The following is a 17,148-nucleotide window of genomic DNA, read 5'->3' as shown; positions in this document are numbered from 1 at the left end:
GTCAGGCGGCCGGTCGGCCTGGCCACACCGTGTGGCTGACCCCGCCCATGCTCCAACCCCTCAGTTCTGCTGCAGCCGCGGAGGTCGGGGAGCGTAGCAGCCTGGGAGGTCCCAGCAGGTTCAGAATGAGAAAGCGTTGCTTGCCGAGGTTGCTTCTGTGTCACTGAAGGTGGCCCGGTTGACCGAGGATGGAGGAAATTCACGGGGACAGACTTTCTAACTGGGTTTTGACGCAAGAGGGAGAAGCAGCGAGGCGTGGGACGGCTGTGAAGGGGCCCGTGGATCGAGGCTGAGCATTGCCATGTTCTGGGACCCCCCTCCACTCCACTCCACTCCCAGCCTCACTACCCATGCAGAAAGGGAGGCACCTACAGGAAGCCCACCAAGATGCCACATCACATGTGTCCAGACCACGTCTGAGGGTCCCTCCGTCCCGGAAGGCAGCCAGGGAAGCAAAGGCGCGGCCTGCCGTCCCCCACCGCAGGCCCGGTGTTACCTTTGGCATGGACACCAGCCCCAGGCATCCACCCAGCCAGACTGTGGCCCTGGTTAGGATAGAGTGGCACTGTGGGGGGCACCGTCAGAGGAAGTGTGGGGACTCCTCCCACTTAAAGATACACCCACTGCGTTCTCAAGACCCTCTAAAAGGTGCTGGTCCAGCCTCGTGTAAGGGCAATCTGGGGTCACAGAGAATTCAGGGAGGGGTCCTCGAGACGTCTTGTTACCAAAGGCTGATGGCACTCCTGGGGCTACTGACCACCCACAGCCTCCCCTGAGCCTCTTCAGGCCCTCAGCTCAGCTGACTTCTGGCTGAACCCTAGTCATTGGCTGCCAAGAACTCGAGGCCCTGACTACCCAGAGCTGGGCCCATCTGGAAAATAATAATAACAGCCAACACTCACTGGGCAAATACAATGTGCCAGGAGCTAAACAAGAGGCCCTTATCACCTTCACCGTCTGGGCGTTTGCAAAGCAAACGGCCCTCTGCCCGCAGCAGGGATCAGAGACGACCCTGCAGAGTCCAGGGCTCGGCGCTCGAGATGCGGGGCCTGTGACGGACTCTCGGGCTCCAAACAAGGCCAAGGTCAATGTGTTGGGCCACTGTCCATAAAAATCCAAGTTACAACAAACACAAAAAGTGTTTGTGACGTGGCAGGCACTAGACTAAATGCTTTGCAGTTAGTAACTTGCTCCCTCACACCTCTGGGAGAGAGGCATTCTTATTGCCCCCATGTTCCAGAGGAGGAGACTGGGGCACAGAGAAGGTAAGTAAATTGCCCAGGGTCACACAGCCAGTACGTTAGTGACAGAGCTGGGGTGGGAACCGAAACGATCTGACCCCAGACTGTGCCGTGATGACTCGACCATTCCGCTTCTTGAGAACACGATGACCAGAGGCAGCAGAGGGCTGAGCCAGAGGTAGGAACCAGGGAGGCGCCCAAACGATGCCTACCTCCTAGTAAGGAGGTCTGAGACTGGGGGCATTTAGGGGCGCCAGGAACTGGGCTCCCCCAGTATCCAGCGGCGCTCACCACCCCCGCTGCAGGGCACATATATCTGGGGGTGTCCTCAGCCCTCAGAGAACGCCCGGAGCAGTTTTGAAATAATCCCCCTAGTGTTCCCACCCTCTCTCCCCTCCGGGTCTCGGGGCGTCTCTCGAGGCCTCCCCTGCAGAAACACTGGTGCTGCCCCACTTACCGGCTGCGTGACCTTGCGTCCCCTGAGCCCGTGGATTCACCTGCATATTCATCTTACCTGCATCCTTCATACGCCATGAGGATTAACAATTCACACGAAAGCGTTGTTCAAAGTGCAGGATAAAAAACATCATTTTCTCTAGAAGGAAAGGGTTGGAAGGTATGGGAAAACACACCATTATCCCTGGAATGAGGGTGTGTGGGCCTCGGGCTGGGGCGGCCTTCGCCCCTCCTTGGCCCCGTGCTTTAGAGGGAGAACGGCGGCAGACTTTTCTGTGGATGGCAAGGAAGCAGCACTTCAGGCTTCTCGGGCCACGCCGGCGGGGTCTTCTCCCCCTGCCACTGGAGGGAGAAAGCAGCCGCAGAAAGAGCATGAACAAGCGGGGCTTGGCTGTGTTCCAACGGCATTTTTATTCACAATGAGATGCAACGGGCCGGATTTGACCCATGGGCCAGTGTGCTGTCCCTTGCTTTTTTCTTTTTTATTTAAGATTTTATTTATTTATTTTTAAAGAGAAGGGAAGGGAGGGAGAAAGAGGAGAGGAGCATTGATTGGGCCCGCCGCCCAGGCATGTGCCCTGACTGGGAATCAAACCAGCGACCTTCCGGTTCACAGGCCAGCACTCAGTCCGCTGAGCCACGCCAGCCAGGGTGCCGGCCCCCCACTTTTAATAGTTCCACTCTGGTCCTCCTCCAGCTGCACCCCGACTCGCCATGAGGCAGGGAGGCTGCAGGGCCAGCGGCACGTCCACCCCGAGGCCCCTCCCTCCTCTTCTAAACCAGACGGCAGACACCCAGGGCTCCTGCCCCCTCCGCCCGGGCTCACTTTTGGGGTGTGTACGCCTGCCCGTTTTTACTGGGTTGTTTCTGCTTTTGGTGTTGCGCTCTAGGAGTTCTCCCTGGACCACATATATGTAGTACATACCTGTTCTCTCTCATATTTACTTTAATTTTTTCCCATTTTTCACTTAGTGTTTTGTTCATATTGTCATTGCGCGATTCAAAAAATATTTCTTGTGGAGTTTAATCTGTGTCTTCTTTTATAACTCCTGCTCCTAACGTGGGAAAGAGGACGCAGGTGAGCACTACGTAGGATGAAGGAGCAGAGAGCTCAATGCCGCCGACTGAACAGTGCGCAGGGGACGGGGCTGCGGAGGGTGGAAAACTGCTGGGACCGGCCGGGACCAGGCCAGCTTCCTGCAGGGGGCGCACTCCGGGGTAGGAGAGAAGGAGGGCCTGGTGTGGAAGGCGCGTCAGAAACAAGCCCTGCAGCCAGGTCTCAGGGGCAGGAACTCCCGACTGGTGAACACGTGTAACCGACGGGAGTCCAGGGGCCTTGTCGGGACTGAGAACTGCCCGGTGGGAGGGGGAGGGAGGGTTCCCATTGCTCGGTGGATAAGGCCAGATTTCAGTGCCAGCCCCAGCCACCGTGATGTTTTATCTACAGAGTCCTCAAAAGGCAAGATCCAGCCCTGGTCCAAACCCTAAGGAGGACCTGAATCCTAAAAGGTGGGAAAGCTATACGTACAAACCCAAGGTTTGGTCAGAAATATGCTTTAGAGATTAGCTTGAGGAGGAATTTAGAACCCTGTCTGTCCTGCCACAGCTGGAAATAAAAATGAAGGAGGCTGTTATTAGTCAGGGAGGAAACTGAGGCACTGTCACTGGTCCAGATGGAAGCCAGGGTCCAGGCTCCCCTCAGCAGCACCCCTTCCCCGGTGGTCCCCCCAGGAGTGCTCTGCCCCACCCCCAGCCTAGACTGGGAGAGAGCCTGGACCCAGGAGGCCAAGGGGACAGAGCGCCCTCTGGTGGTGACTGGTAGGCACCTACACACCTGCTGAGCACTGGGCGCTGAGCTTCTGTCCTGGGACGCCGCTGTCTCCCCAGCTCAGTGCACCCAAAAAAGGAGGAAGCAGAAGAACACTGGGGAGGGTGGAAGGAGAAAATGCAGAAAACCCATTTCTCCGTATTCTGCTCTGAATACGGGGAAATGGATTTTCCTCATTTGCCCCAACATGCACGCACTCCTGAGACATGGCGCCTCCCCGCCCCTTGCCTTCTGGACCTGGTTCAGGGCTAAATCTGGCATACTGAAAAGGGGCTTTGGGGGCACACGGTGCAGTGTGCAGATGACATCTTACTGAGTCGTGCACTTTGAAACCTGTGTGGTTGTGCACACCGATGTCCCCTGAGTAAATTCAATTTTAAAAAAAGAAAAGAAAGGGGGCTTTTGTTAATGTGGCTCTGGGCTAAGGAGACGGGCTGGTTCCACATGCGTCAGCCTGGGGCAGGTGCAAAGAGAGTCCCATGGGAAAAGCATGAGGCAGGGAGCAAGGGTGAAGGAGACTGAGTGTCCAGCAGGGGGAGAGAGGGGACTGAGCAGGTTCAGAAAAGGTGTTTGCTCCCCGGTGAGAGGGGTGGGCCTGCCAGGCACCCAGAGAACCTAAATAGAAAGACCCAGCCCCCAAAACGAACTAGGGAGGGGCAAAACAAAGTGAAGAAGACACCCAAACACCCACCTTGTCCGAGAACCCCTTTTGCAGGAGAAGTCACTATCAAACCTGGACTAAAAACATCTCTCGTACCTTCTTCAGGACTTTGTGTGTGAGACTGGACTCCAGTAAGGTCATTTGATAATAGACCCCGCCCCTTCTCCCTTCACTAATTGTAATACGAGGTCAAGCCTGCTCCCTGCTTGCCCCCAGATCTTCAAGACCTGTCTCAAACCAACTCAGTCATTGTTAAATAAGCAAGTGCAAGACTGAATGAGTAAGTCCTTCGTCTGTGTACTTCAGCCAGCTCCTGCACTCAGCAGGTGCATCGTTGGTAGTTCATCATTGATAAATGAATAAATGGATGAATGAATGAATGAATGAGCGAGCAACCTCCTGGGAGCCCAGGCTTGGCGGCCTCCAGGCTAGCCATAAGTGGAGAAGTGTTGCATAAAAGCTTGCCTGGGTTGAACCACCAGTGGGAAATTTGCTCAAGTACAGGATGTGGGCTGAGATCTTTTCGCCTTCCTATTTTCGAGAGTGGGGGGTGGGCGCTGAAAGGGCCTCTGATTTGCTGGCGGGGCCTGCGCGGTGGCTGCAGAATGGAGAGCTGGGGGAGGAAGGAGGCACAGCAGGATGGAAACGGCAGCTGGAGATGAGGAGGAAGCCAATGTCAGGGCGCATGCGGACAGCAGTGTCCAGCCTTTTGGCGTCTCTGGGCCACACTGGAAGAAGAGTGGTCTTGGGTCACACATTAAATATACAAACACAAACGAAAACTGATGAGCAAAAATTTACTATTTTGTGTTGAGCCACAGTCATAGCCATCCTGGGCTGTATGCGGCCCACAGGCTGCAGGTTGGACACTCCTCCTGGTAGAAGATGGGGCCCGGGTCCCAGAGGGGCCTGAGGTCGTCACACATCACCCAGCCTCGGGCCTGCCCCAACTCTCTGCAGACAGGGCCAGGGGAGGTCCTTACAGAATGCAAATAATACGATGACCTTTCCCATGGGGCCATTGGTGGGGATTAAATGTGACCATGCATGTGAGCCCCTTAGTGTAATGGGGTGTAGGCTGAGAGGCCCCAGGGCCCCCCACAAGCCTAGTTTGGGGGCTAGGAAAGGCAGCAGCACAGAGTTGGAGAGTTATTTTGCATATCAGTAACAGCAGGCTAGCTTCATAGCCTGTTGGGAGCCGGGGAGATGGGCATGACCTTGACCCGTGATGTAGCTGGGAGACAGCTCCCCCGCCCCCATTACAGCACCTTTGGGGCAACTCTGAGAGCTTGGAGATGGTTCACGCAGAGATGGTTCGCTCCATGCCATGGCGCCACACCTGTCTGGACTCACTGTGGCAGCCGAGAAAGGCAGGGAATATGGGAGTGCTGGCAGGTGTAGCCAGTTGTGGGAGGAGTCAGGAATGGGGTTGCCGAGGAGGTTCCAGGCTGGGATTTAAACAAAAAGGCGGCTGCCCTGTGGGACGGGGACAATGCAAGACCCTGCGGCAAGAAAAGGGGTGAAGGGACTCTCGCTGGCGGGCCACGAGAAGGTGACACGTGGGTTTGGATTAAGAACTGGAGACCTCGGCGACACAGCTGATGGTGCCGGGGACGGCTGGGGACCTGCCAGCCGGGCACGGACGCCTGGGAGGAGCCCAGCTGCGGACTTCGGTTTCCGTTTCTTCTGGAAGGCGGGCCCTCCGACTGGCCTGCTCTGAGGCTGGCCTGACTGGGTGAAGCGGGGAGGGTGGGACTGTGTGTTTGTGGGTGTATCTTCGTTTCTAAAGGGAGATTTAATGGTAGAATTCCACCATCATTCTAAACCTGTATAACTTCTCACTAAAATAGTCCCTTTCCTTCTTACCAGACTCTGGCATTGAGAGCCACAGCTCCTAACATGGGGTGGGGAACGAAGAACCCTAGTACAGGCAGGCCCCGGGGGTGGGGGTGTTCCTGTGACATGAGCAGAGTGCCTTGATCAGAAGGGACCCTCAGTAAACACCTAGGGTCATTTCCAATAGTCACTAGCCATTCCTTGCCCTGTTCTGTCCCTCAGGCAAAGAAGGAGGGCAGGGAGCCAAGACCGGCTGAGTCAGGGCGGCCTCCCTGTGGACTCACGGCCCACGGCCCGGCCTTGAGGTGCTGGCTGCAGGGGACCCTGCCCACGTGCAGTGGTGGTTCCCCGGGTCACGGGTCAGGTCCTCCGGAAACAGATGTGGAGTCAGAGCCGGGGCACTAGCCGTTTACCAGGGACAGGCCTGGGCAGCGGGGAAGCTGAGTCACGACACAGCTCCAACGAAGCTGGCCAGGAGCGCTACCACAGGAGGCGCCCCGCCAGAGTTGTCCTGCTCCACGCCAGAATGCCGGGGCCCGTACTCCCGCCTCACTCGGTCCCTGGATGTGGGCTACCCCGGTGAGGGCATGGCCTTGGGGGAAGGGGACATCTGCAGACCCCGGGGACAACCGGCAGCAGGGGGCTCTCCACCAGCGCACCCCAGCTGGGCAGTGGGCCCTAGAATGAGTGCCCCTGGATGAAGGGGGGCCTTTTGCCTGAGCCCCTCCGCCCCTCTCGGCCCAACACACAGAGGCAGATGTTGATCGCTCTCATTGTTTCCAGATGACTCCCACTTGCTTAGGCGCTGCCACTCACAACAGTTTCGCAGATGTGGTCACAGACGCTCGAGGGGCCCTTGGGGCAGCCCTGAAGCAGACACCACAGTGGGGAGAAGCAGACGCCCAGGCCACCGGCCCGTAATGCGGTGGGTCTCGGTCCTCCTAATGGCCCGAATGCACTTGGGCCGGACAGACCTCTCCAAGCTAGTCTGAAAGAGGTGCTGGGGAAGGTGCTGGAGGGGGGCTGCCTAAAGAAGTCCATCTTCCAAGTGTTGAAAGGCAGGGACTGAGGGACAGGGAGCGCTCAGGGGAGCTCGGCTGGAGGGCAGACGCTACAACCTGAGCACACAGAACAGCCTGAGCCCCAGCCGGCGTGGCTCAGTGGGTTGGGCATCATCCCATGAACCATAACAAGGTTGCCAGTTCAATCCCCAGTTGGGGCACACACCTGGGCTGCAGATTGGGTCCCCCGGGGCGTGTACTGAAGGCAACCAATCAACGTTTCTCTCTCGCATCGATGTCTCTCACCCTCTCTTTCTCCCTCCCCTCACCCATCTCTCACATCAAAAAATAAAATGAAATGAAACAAAGAACAACCTGAGAACGTGAAATACCTGGACACGACTCCCAGTCCCAAGGATTTCCCCACTCTGTGTTTCGGTTCCTCTACCACATGGCGATGAACTCACACTCAAGTTCACACCCAAGGCACCACACCAGCGTAGGGGCTGAAATGTGCTACACGTTTAAGCAGTGTTTGAGGCCAGTTCCAGTTACGGCTGAGGAACCCTCATGCCATAAATGAGAAAAGTCGATTAAATACGTGAAACCACTGTTTGTGCACAGGAGGCACCGTGCAGGGCAGTGCAGTGCAGCACTGTGAGACCCCTGAGAAGAGGAAAGCAAACGGGAGTAGCCCTGCCGCTACCCCAGAGTTCTGCCCCCCGGGCAATTCCCAGACTGCACCACGAGCAAGCGCGGGGGCTTCCTGAGACGAGAAGACGAAACTTGGAAGGGGCTGAGATGAGGGGAAGTTGAGCAATAGCATTCCAGAGATAAGTGAGCCACACAGAAAAAGGGGCTTCAGAAATCCATGTGGGGCTCCCTTGGGTCTTCAGCTCAATGTAAAAATGGCCAAAGAACGGTGACGGAGGAAGACCACACCACCAGGGAGCTGGGAGCTGAGCAAACACTGGAGCCTGCATGCATGGCACGGGGAGACATTTGCTGTAAGGCTGGCCGGAGAAGAAAGCCTTGGGGAGCCGCTGGGACATTACATGGGGACCTCACGAGGTTCGAGCCTTATGAAAGGGCACCCTGGCCCTGAAGGGAACTCTGGACCTCTCTCCCCCTGATGAAGCTTGCCCATGAACTGCACAACGCTCAAGACAGTCTGCAAGCAAATGAGCTGCCTGCCGCCCCAATCTAAACATTTGACCACGGTGGCAATGTTCAGGCTCCAGTAAAACATCACCAGACATGCCAAAGAAACAGGAAATGTGACTCATACCCAGGAGAAAAAACGTGTCAACAGCAAGCGTAGAAATGACAGAGATCAACAGACAAGACACAGCCACTGTTATAAGTAGGTGCGAGGATTTAAAGGGAACCATGAAAATCTGAAGAGAAAAATGGGCAAAATGTCATGTTCCAGGGAAGCCGAAATGGCAAAGAGACGGACGAGGGCCTGCCAGTGGCGTCTGCTCCTTTCTCCCCAAGAAAGCAAAAGCTTTCCCGGGAGTGACATCCGGCAAACTTCCGTCACATCTCACCGGCTCACGTAGCCAGCCTCGGGAGGGGGAGAGGGCTCTGTGTGGTCCAGGTGAACCGCAATTCATTCCTGGTGACCAGGGCAGGGGGGCTTCCCTCCCCTGAGTCAAAGGATTTCTGCTGGTGGCTGAACGCATCCAGGGTCCACCTGCAGAGTGGAAGGGGCTCACCGGGGGAAGAATGCTGGGTTGGTGACGGACGCTTTCATCCACGGCCTGCTCTTTGCCATTTGGCTCCAAAACAATCCCTCCCCACCCAAAGATTGGCAGGTGCGTGTACTAAACTTGTGCTGCTCCCATGTCGGCGCGAAGGGAATAGGGTTGGGAGGGCATGGTGGTTTCAGACGCTTTACCAGTGGTCTGGGAGCAGAGCAACACCCGGGGACTCGCGAAGGCCGTAGAAGACGGCAGGCCAGTTTGGCTGTCTCATCCCTTTCAGGTTATCTTGAGAAACTCGGGGACTGTGGAGCGAAGGACCAATGCAGACGTGAGAAAAAAAGTGCATGTCGTCTTAAAGCGGGAGGCAGATTCCTCTTGGAGAGGACATGTTGTGATCGTTGTTAGCAAACACTGGGTCTCTCGGTCCTGCAAAGTCCGGTCCCGGGATCCGGTTTAGAGAGCAATACATTGCTTTGTGAAATAAATGAAGAATTTTGAGTTCTGGCTGGCTGTACAAGAGAAGGGGCAGAGGGACCGTGGGATTTGGGAAGGAGAGGGGAAATATTAAAACGGACGGGAGAGAAAGTTACGAAACCCTCAGAGCTGGTGGTTATGATTTTACAAGGAAGGGGTCACGCAGCTGTCAGTGGGCAGAGCCGGGATTTAAGTGCAGGGACTCAAAAGCCTGGTGCTGCTCTGGCCAGGGATGGTTGTAGGGTCTCCCCATACACCAAAAGGTTGCAGGTTCGATTCCTGGTCAGGGCACATACCTAGGTTGTGGGTTTGATGTTTTTCTCTTGCTCCTTCCTCTCTCTAAAATCAATAAATATAACCTCAGGTGAGGATTTTCCAAAAAAGAAAAAAAAAAAAGCCTTGTGCTCCTTCTCCTTGCAGCCTCCCCCAAGGACACATGAAAAGTTCAAGTTTGAGCTGGGAGGTAGGAGGCTGGCCTTTCACAAAACTTCCTGTGGATATCTATGGAAAAACTCCGAGGTCAAGGTAACCTAAGTCAGTGAACTGAGGCAACAGGTGCCTTGGCAGGAAGCTCCGCAATGACCTTGGGGAATAGGCAGTTTCCTCCGGTTAGTGCTGTGGGTGATGGCTCCGCCTCCTTCCCCAGAACTGGAGGGTAAACAACCTCAGCCCCTCCTCCAGCCCCCAGGTCTCCTGCAACCAGGCCTCTCAGCAACTCCAATTCTCAGCTTCCTGATAGGCAGGGGACTGGTATCTGGGCCCCTGGAGATAAAAAAAAAAACTACACCAGCTTGCATTCGTTTTCCTTTGACCATTATGAAAATTGAAAAAAACCATGCAGAGAGCACAATGAAACCGTACTGAATCGCACAGCCCCACTCACCCTGGGAACCTGAGGCTCACGGTTTCTCACACGCCTTGATCACTCGACTGCTGCTCAGACCTCAGACCCTCCATGCGGTCCCACAGGAGCTGTGTACTGAGTTCCGCTTCCTCTCGGTGGTGAGGACACCAGTGGGCTCTGTCACACACACCGCTGGGGTGTATGGCACTGAGGTTAGATCAGAGACGCTGGCTGTTCAGAGCGCTTTCATAACTAAAGTCTCCCTTGGTTTTCACAGGAGCCACGCCGGCCGTGAGAACTCCCCTAAGAGCTGAGACGGTGCCTCCTCGGAGCCAGGTTCAAGGTTGTGTGGTGGGGGCACAGCGACCCTCAGGAAAGGACAGCCGCGTGAAGACATGTTAGAGAGTAAGGTGTAATTGAGCAGAAAAGTAGGCCGTGGCCCTTTTCAGCCGTGAAAGAAGTCCGCTAAGGGCATCCACCCAGGCTGAATTACCCTCCAGTCAGAGCATAGTTCCCGGAGTGCCAGCTCCAGGGGGCACAGAGTTCGGGTGGCTCAGGGCTCAGTGTGGGGACAGGTGTCAATTTGGTATGTAGAATGCATAGACACACGGGCACCTAGGTGAGTGTGTATGTACAAACACACACTTATGTGTACCCATCTCTTCACACGGGACCAAGACGTAAGACCGGATAACATCGTCTGCAGGGGCCAGAGGCAAGAAGGGCGAGCAGACCCTGAGGCCCCAGCGGGCAGCACTGGTTGTGTGAGCCTGCTGCCAGCCCCGCCCCCGGCCACTCCACCCAGCCATCTCGCCCCCCTCCCTCCAGATCCCTGCCCTCCGTGACCTTTCCCCTTTCTCCACACACTTCTCTTTCAAACCTTTCGTCATTTCCCTATGACCGTGGTCCTGAGCACACAGCCCTTCTGACTTCAGGGCAGCTCCTTCCTGGGCAGGGCAGGGGTGGGGGGTAGGGGGGAGTCGTGGGGGTGTGAGGGTCGTACCTTCTTGGCCTCTGTTATTAGAGTGAATGTGGACCCCTGGGGGCCAAGGTCATCAATGGGCCAATGAGCAAGTACGTACTGATCTCTGGGTTCTAGAGCTGTGCTGAGTGCTCGCTGCTCTCACTTACCTGCGTGCATTCAGTGAGAAAGGGAAAGGGAGAAGATAAGAGGCGTCTCCTGGGCTCTGGCCCCAACAGCCACTAACTGGCTGTGTGATGGCGAGGCTTCACGCGCAGGTGGGGAGGCCAGGGACCAGCAAACTCCCAGTTGTCACGGTGGGCTTTTCCCCTTGCCGAGGTCATGCCGACAGTGCCAGCACTGCACAGGGACCGCCTGGGGCACAGGGCCACCTCCCAGGTGGTCCCTTCTGATTTGACTTCTACAGTTCAAGATCCTTTCTATCAATAAATGGCAGAATATGATGGTTTAGTGAAACAAATGCGGTGCAGAGGCACAGAGAGAGTGTGAAATCAAGAGATTTCATTGCTGGCAATGAGGTTTCAGCGCAATCCAGGCAAGGAGAAGAGAATTTCAACTCAAAGCAGTCAACTCGAATTCGCATGGAAGACAGCTCACTAGCAGTGCTGTACAAGGTTACTGTTTGAAAAGTCGGCAAGGTGATAGAAGATGCACTACCTTGCAAGAAAAGGTATAGGATTGAGAATTCATCTAGAATGATCTCGGCATCCATGTGCAAACCTTGTTTTCCCCATCCAGAGGCTCAGGCCAGACCCTGATTCTGAAAGGTCAGTTCCTGTGGCCATGGGACTACTGGGTGGTTTTTAAGTTTTCCTTGGGTGGGCGAGGAAAAGGCGCAGTGCTGGGAGAGGTACAGGGGAACAGGGCTCTGAGTGCCAGGCCCCTTGGTGACCCATAGGAGATGCTGCGGCAGCTGCTGGCGGACCCATCGGCAGTGCCCCCACGGGCCTGGAGGTAAGGTTCCCATCTGGGAATGAATTAAAGATTCACTTCAGCTGCTTTGTGACTCCGGGCAAGTTTCTTAACATCTCTGAGACCGTTTCTTCATCCGTAAAACAGAGACAATAACACCCACTCAAAGAATTATTGGTGACGCTGATATGAAACTAAACAAGATGCTCAGTGCAGAGCCTGGACGTAAAAAGAGCTCGATCCATCACAGCTACCCATTCCTATTGACTCAATGGCCAAGGAGAACTGGGAAACACCATCTGAAGGCATCAGAACTACAGTTCAGCTCAACAGTTACCTGCTGACCATGTGCTGATGTGGCTGGCGGTCCTGATACTACGGGTTTATTCACATCTGTCCAGCAAGTGTTATTAGGCACATGCTTGCGGGGAAATAGGTTATGCTGGTTGGTTGCTCAGAGCCTTGAATCATGCCAAAAAGACTTTAAAAAATTCTATTTGTTTCTTTTCTTCTGAATATATTTAGAGAGTTTTTTTTAAGTAAGTAGATACTAAATGAGAGAAGCCAATCTAAAAGTCTATGTAGTGTATGATTCCAATTCTGAGGAATTCTGGAAAAGGCGAACTGTGGAGACAGTGAAAGGATGGGCCAGTGGTGGCTGCCAGGGAAGGAGGGAGGAGTGAGTGGGCAGAGCCCAGGGGATTTTTAGGACATGGAGACCATCCACATGACACCAATGGTGAGTTGCGTCACTGTCCACTTGTCAAAAGCCACGGAATGTGTGGGACAGCAAGTGACCCTAGTGCAAACCTTGGACTGTAGTTAATAAATGTGTATCAATGTTGACTTACCAATTACACAAACGCACCACGTAAATGACGGGCGTTAACAACAGGGAAAACTGCGTGTGAGGAGGAGGGAGCACACGGGAAGTGTCTCTGCTTCGCAGTCCATTTTTCTGTAACGCCAAGATTGCTCGAAGAATTAGTCTATTCATTAAAATAAAAGGAAGTAAGTGGAATTTTCACAATTCATTTTGTCTTCTAGGGCTGACTCTTGGAAGTTAGATTCAATTCTGCCTGCCAGGGTGTATTTCTCCTTCGTGTTCCTGGACTGCCCGGTGTCTCCCTGACTCCCAGCTCCTCCGTGTTGTAACGTCGTTCCCACCAGACTGTCAGCTCTGGGGGACGGGGACCCTGCCCTCCTTGTGTTTGTGCGATCCCATCGGTCTTCTGTTCCGGCTTTCCGATGGCTTCGAGCGGTTTATGTGCATTAACTCCTATAACCCTTAAAGCAACCTTAGGAGGTGGGCAATTTTTATCCAAAAACGAAATCACAGGGAGGTTGAGAAACTCATCCATTGCGACAAAGCCAGTAACTGGCCAAACTGGAGTACCAGCCTGGGCAGTCTGACTCTACAGTCTGCAGGAAAACGTACCAGAAAACCCCCAGTATTTTTTACCCTGCAGGTCACTCACATACTTTAGGTAATGAAATCATTGTAGGGTAGCTCGGTTTTTAAAGATGCAAATAACAAAATGGGAGGCAAAGGAAAAATACCTTGCACATAACAGAAGGGGCATTGTGTTGTGAACCACTTTTGTGTTGTTTTTGTATAGAGTGTGTGTGTGTGTGTGTGTGTGTGTGTTGGCTGTGATGTAAAATGTATGTGGAAAGCTCACGGCCTCGGTCCATCAGGAGAGTTATTACCTCGGGTCACAGGACACGCCGAGGCAAGGCAGCTCCAGGCTCCCGCCAGCCATGCCTGGCTCTGCCCCCCTCCCCCAAGAGTGTGTTCATCCAGCTCCGCCGTGCGCACCCGCTTCACCTCAGAGGTCTGGTGGCCACACCCGGACTCACTGACGCCCAGGAGTGAAAAGGCGAGATCCCGTCCAGGAAAGCAGAAGTTCCCGGCAGATTTCCCTGGACCAGGATAGACATCTCCTGACACTCCCCTGGCCGGGGCTGAGTCACATGGCCACCGAAAATCCACCTCCAGAAAGCAGCCTGAGACGGCCCTCATCAGATTCTGCCCGTCTGCTGCACCTCCGATCAAAGGATCCATGGGCAAAGGCAAAAGGTATAGTGGGTCTTAAGCAACCTGTTGGCCCTCAGTAGGGCCCAGAAAAAAAGGTATTTCAAGTAATTTTCTGTCTCCTTAGGGATAAAAGTTTAAGGCAGACTACCCATCTAGTCATTCATTCATTTATTCACTCAAGAAACCTGTAGTTCAAATCAGAGATTTGGAAGATAAGCAAAAAACACCCAGTCAGAGCAGCAAAAAGAAAAAAGAATAAAAAGAAATAGGGTTAGTGTAAGAAGCCCCTGGGACAACTTTAAGTGTAGCAACATTCACATCATAGAGACACCAGAACGAGGAGAGAACAAGAAATAGAAAACCTATTTTAAAACAAATGATGAAAAACGTCCCTAACCTGGTAAAGGAAATAGACATACAAGTCCAGAAATTGCAGCGAGTCCTAAGCAATATGAAGCCAAAGAGGCCCATACCAAGACACATCATAATTAAAATGACAAAGGTTAAAAACAAAGAGAGAATCTTAAAAGCACCGAGAGAAAAACAGTTTTCTACCAGGGAGCTCCCATAAGACTGTCAGCTGACTTCTCAACAGAAACTTTGCAGGCCAAAAAGGTCTGGTAAGAAATATTCAAAGTTATGAAAAGCAAGCACCTACAACCAAGATCACTCTACCCAGCAAAGCTATCATTTAGAATTGAAAGACAGATAAAGAGCTTCCCTGACAAAAAATAGCTCAAGTTCTTCATCACCACCAAACCAGTAGTACATGAAAAGTTAAAGGGTCTTTCTTAAGAAGGAGGAAAAAATCATTAAAAACGTGAACAGTCAAATGGCAATAAATACATATTTATCAACAGTTGAATGTAAAAACCAACATAAACAAACAAGCAGAACAGAAACAGACACAGGTGCGTGTCAAGGTCTGGTCAAGGTTATCCAACCGTAGAGCAGAGGCCAGTGTCTAGGAGGAAGAGATTTGAGAACTCTGGCTCCAGGAGCCTTTGTGTTAATGGAAAAGGTCATCTTTGTTTCCAGTATGCAGATGCTCTTTCCCAGTCCTGGCCACTGTCCTGGCCGTCACCACGTATTTCTGGCTGATGCGTGACAGCTACAAGAAAAAAAAAGATGCCCTCTTCTCTCAGCAGAAACTGAGGCGTCTCATTCTAACTTCCCACTCCCACATGTGCAAATTAATCAACACCCATATCCAGTCTCATCTCTCCCCCCGCCCAAACTAAGTACCACCCTTTCCCCATGTAAAGCCAGTCTTTTACCTAAACCCCTGACTTCCACCTTCTCTCCCTCCTCTCACACCTTGCCCTTTCTGCCACTCATCCCTGCTGGTTTCTACCCCTAATGACCATAAACACCACCTTTTAAAAAAAAAGATTTTATTTATTTATTTCTAGAGGGAGGGGAAGGAAGGGAGAAAGAGAGGGGGAGGAACATCAATGTTCCGTTGCCTCTCACATGCCCCCAACTGGGGACCCGGCTGGCAGCCCAGGCATGTGCCCCGATGAGGAATCAAACCGGCGACCCTTTGGTTCGTGGGCCGGCACTCAAACCACTGAGCCACACCAGCCAGGGCCATTTCATTATTTATAGACATCTGAGGCTACTTCCAGTTTGAAGCTATTTCAAACAGCGTTCCCATGATCATTCTCGTACACGTCTTTTTGGTGTGCAAAGGTACATATTTTCCTCATCAGTTTGTAAAGGAAGGAAGTGGTTTGGGTGGGACCAGCCTAAAACAGGTTAGGAAAATTAAGGCACAATAATATTCACCCAATGGGACAAGTTTGTCGTGAGCAAGTTCTAAGCTCACACAGAGATGCCTGAGACACAGGTGCAACCGGGGGAACGTGCTCGGGGAACACATGTGTCCTTGCGTGCGGGAAGGCCCAGCGAACAGGGAACAGAAACAGACTGTGTAATTAAGCACAAAATTGCAGAGGCCCACGGGAGAGGCGACTTTTAGAATCTCTGGGCTAAGACCAGACAGTTTAATACCAGGGCTGGATTCCCGACTCCTGCTGACCCGAAGTCTATGACGGCAGAGTCACCTGGAGGCCGTGCACAGGAGGGGAGAGGGAGCTGCAGCTTGGGGTGGCGGGGGGGGGGGGGCATATCCAGAGATCTTAGATATCTTTCTGCCAGAGTGTCCCATTCCCTCTGCCTCACATGCCTGAAACTGAGACCAAAACCTCTGAGAGAGGAGCCACTTTGGATGGACTCGACTCCCTCCCACCGATGCGGGTCACGGGAGGGGCAGGGGCCAGGGCAGTTGCCCTGGGAGCAGGCGGGGCTTATCAGATGCAGACCTCCGGGCCCGACAACCGAAGCTAGCAGCGTGGGGCAGGGCTGGAAGCCAGTGGCGGTGACAAGGGTGCAGGAGGAGCTGAAAGGTTGTCCTGAGCTTCGGGGTTAGAGAACCGGCGGTGTGGACGGCCGCTACGAGCACCACCGTCAGCCCTTCCATGGGATCACAGAACAGTTGACAAAGAGCTTTCTGTTCCTGAACTTTCGCATGTCACTGGCGGGGGGCGGGGCGGCCCGGTGGAACTTACCCTGGTTTTGGGTTCAGTTGCCTAGAAACGCGCTGGATGGTTTGTTTCTTTGTATTTTACATTCGACACATCAGTGAAAGCATATGGGCATATGGTTCTCGTCCCTTTTCATCTGGCTTACTTCACTTAGCATAATACCTTCCAGATCCATCCACGCTGTCACAAATGGCCAGTCTTTACCTTTCTACGGCTGAGTAGAATTCCCTTGTCTGTGTGTGCCCCGTGTTCTTTAGGTGCTCATGCGCTGAAGGAGAAAAACAAAAAACACTCAGACACACACAACAGAATGCTGATTACCGGGGAGACGGGGTTGTGAGGAGTCGGCAAGAGAGTAAAGGGTCAAATCCATAACGACGGAAGGCGACGCGACTTCTGCAGGTGGCGCACGCGCACGAGAGTGGTCAGATTTCGAATCACAGGGCCGTCTGTACATCTGAAATCCATATAATGCTGTTAACCAGGGCCACTCCAGCAGGCTAGGAGAAAACGGACCCGGCCGGTGGGAGGGCAGGGTCAGGACCCCGGGCACCAAGCACCTGCCTTGCCTCTGCAGAAGCGCGTCCGCTCCGCTCGGTTCCCGTGGTTCGTTAGGGAAGTGG

The sequence above is a fragment of the Phyllostomus discolor genome, chromosome 14 (genome assembly GCF_004126475.2).
Source record: "Phyllostomus discolor isolate MPI-MPIP mPhyDis1 chromosome 14, mPhyDis1.pri.v3, whole genome shotgun sequence".
In the NCBI taxonomy this organism is placed as follows: Eukaryota; Metazoa; Chordata; class Mammalia; order Chiroptera; family Phyllostomidae; genus Phyllostomus; species Phyllostomus discolor.
This window is presented reverse-complemented; position numbering follows the sequence as displayed.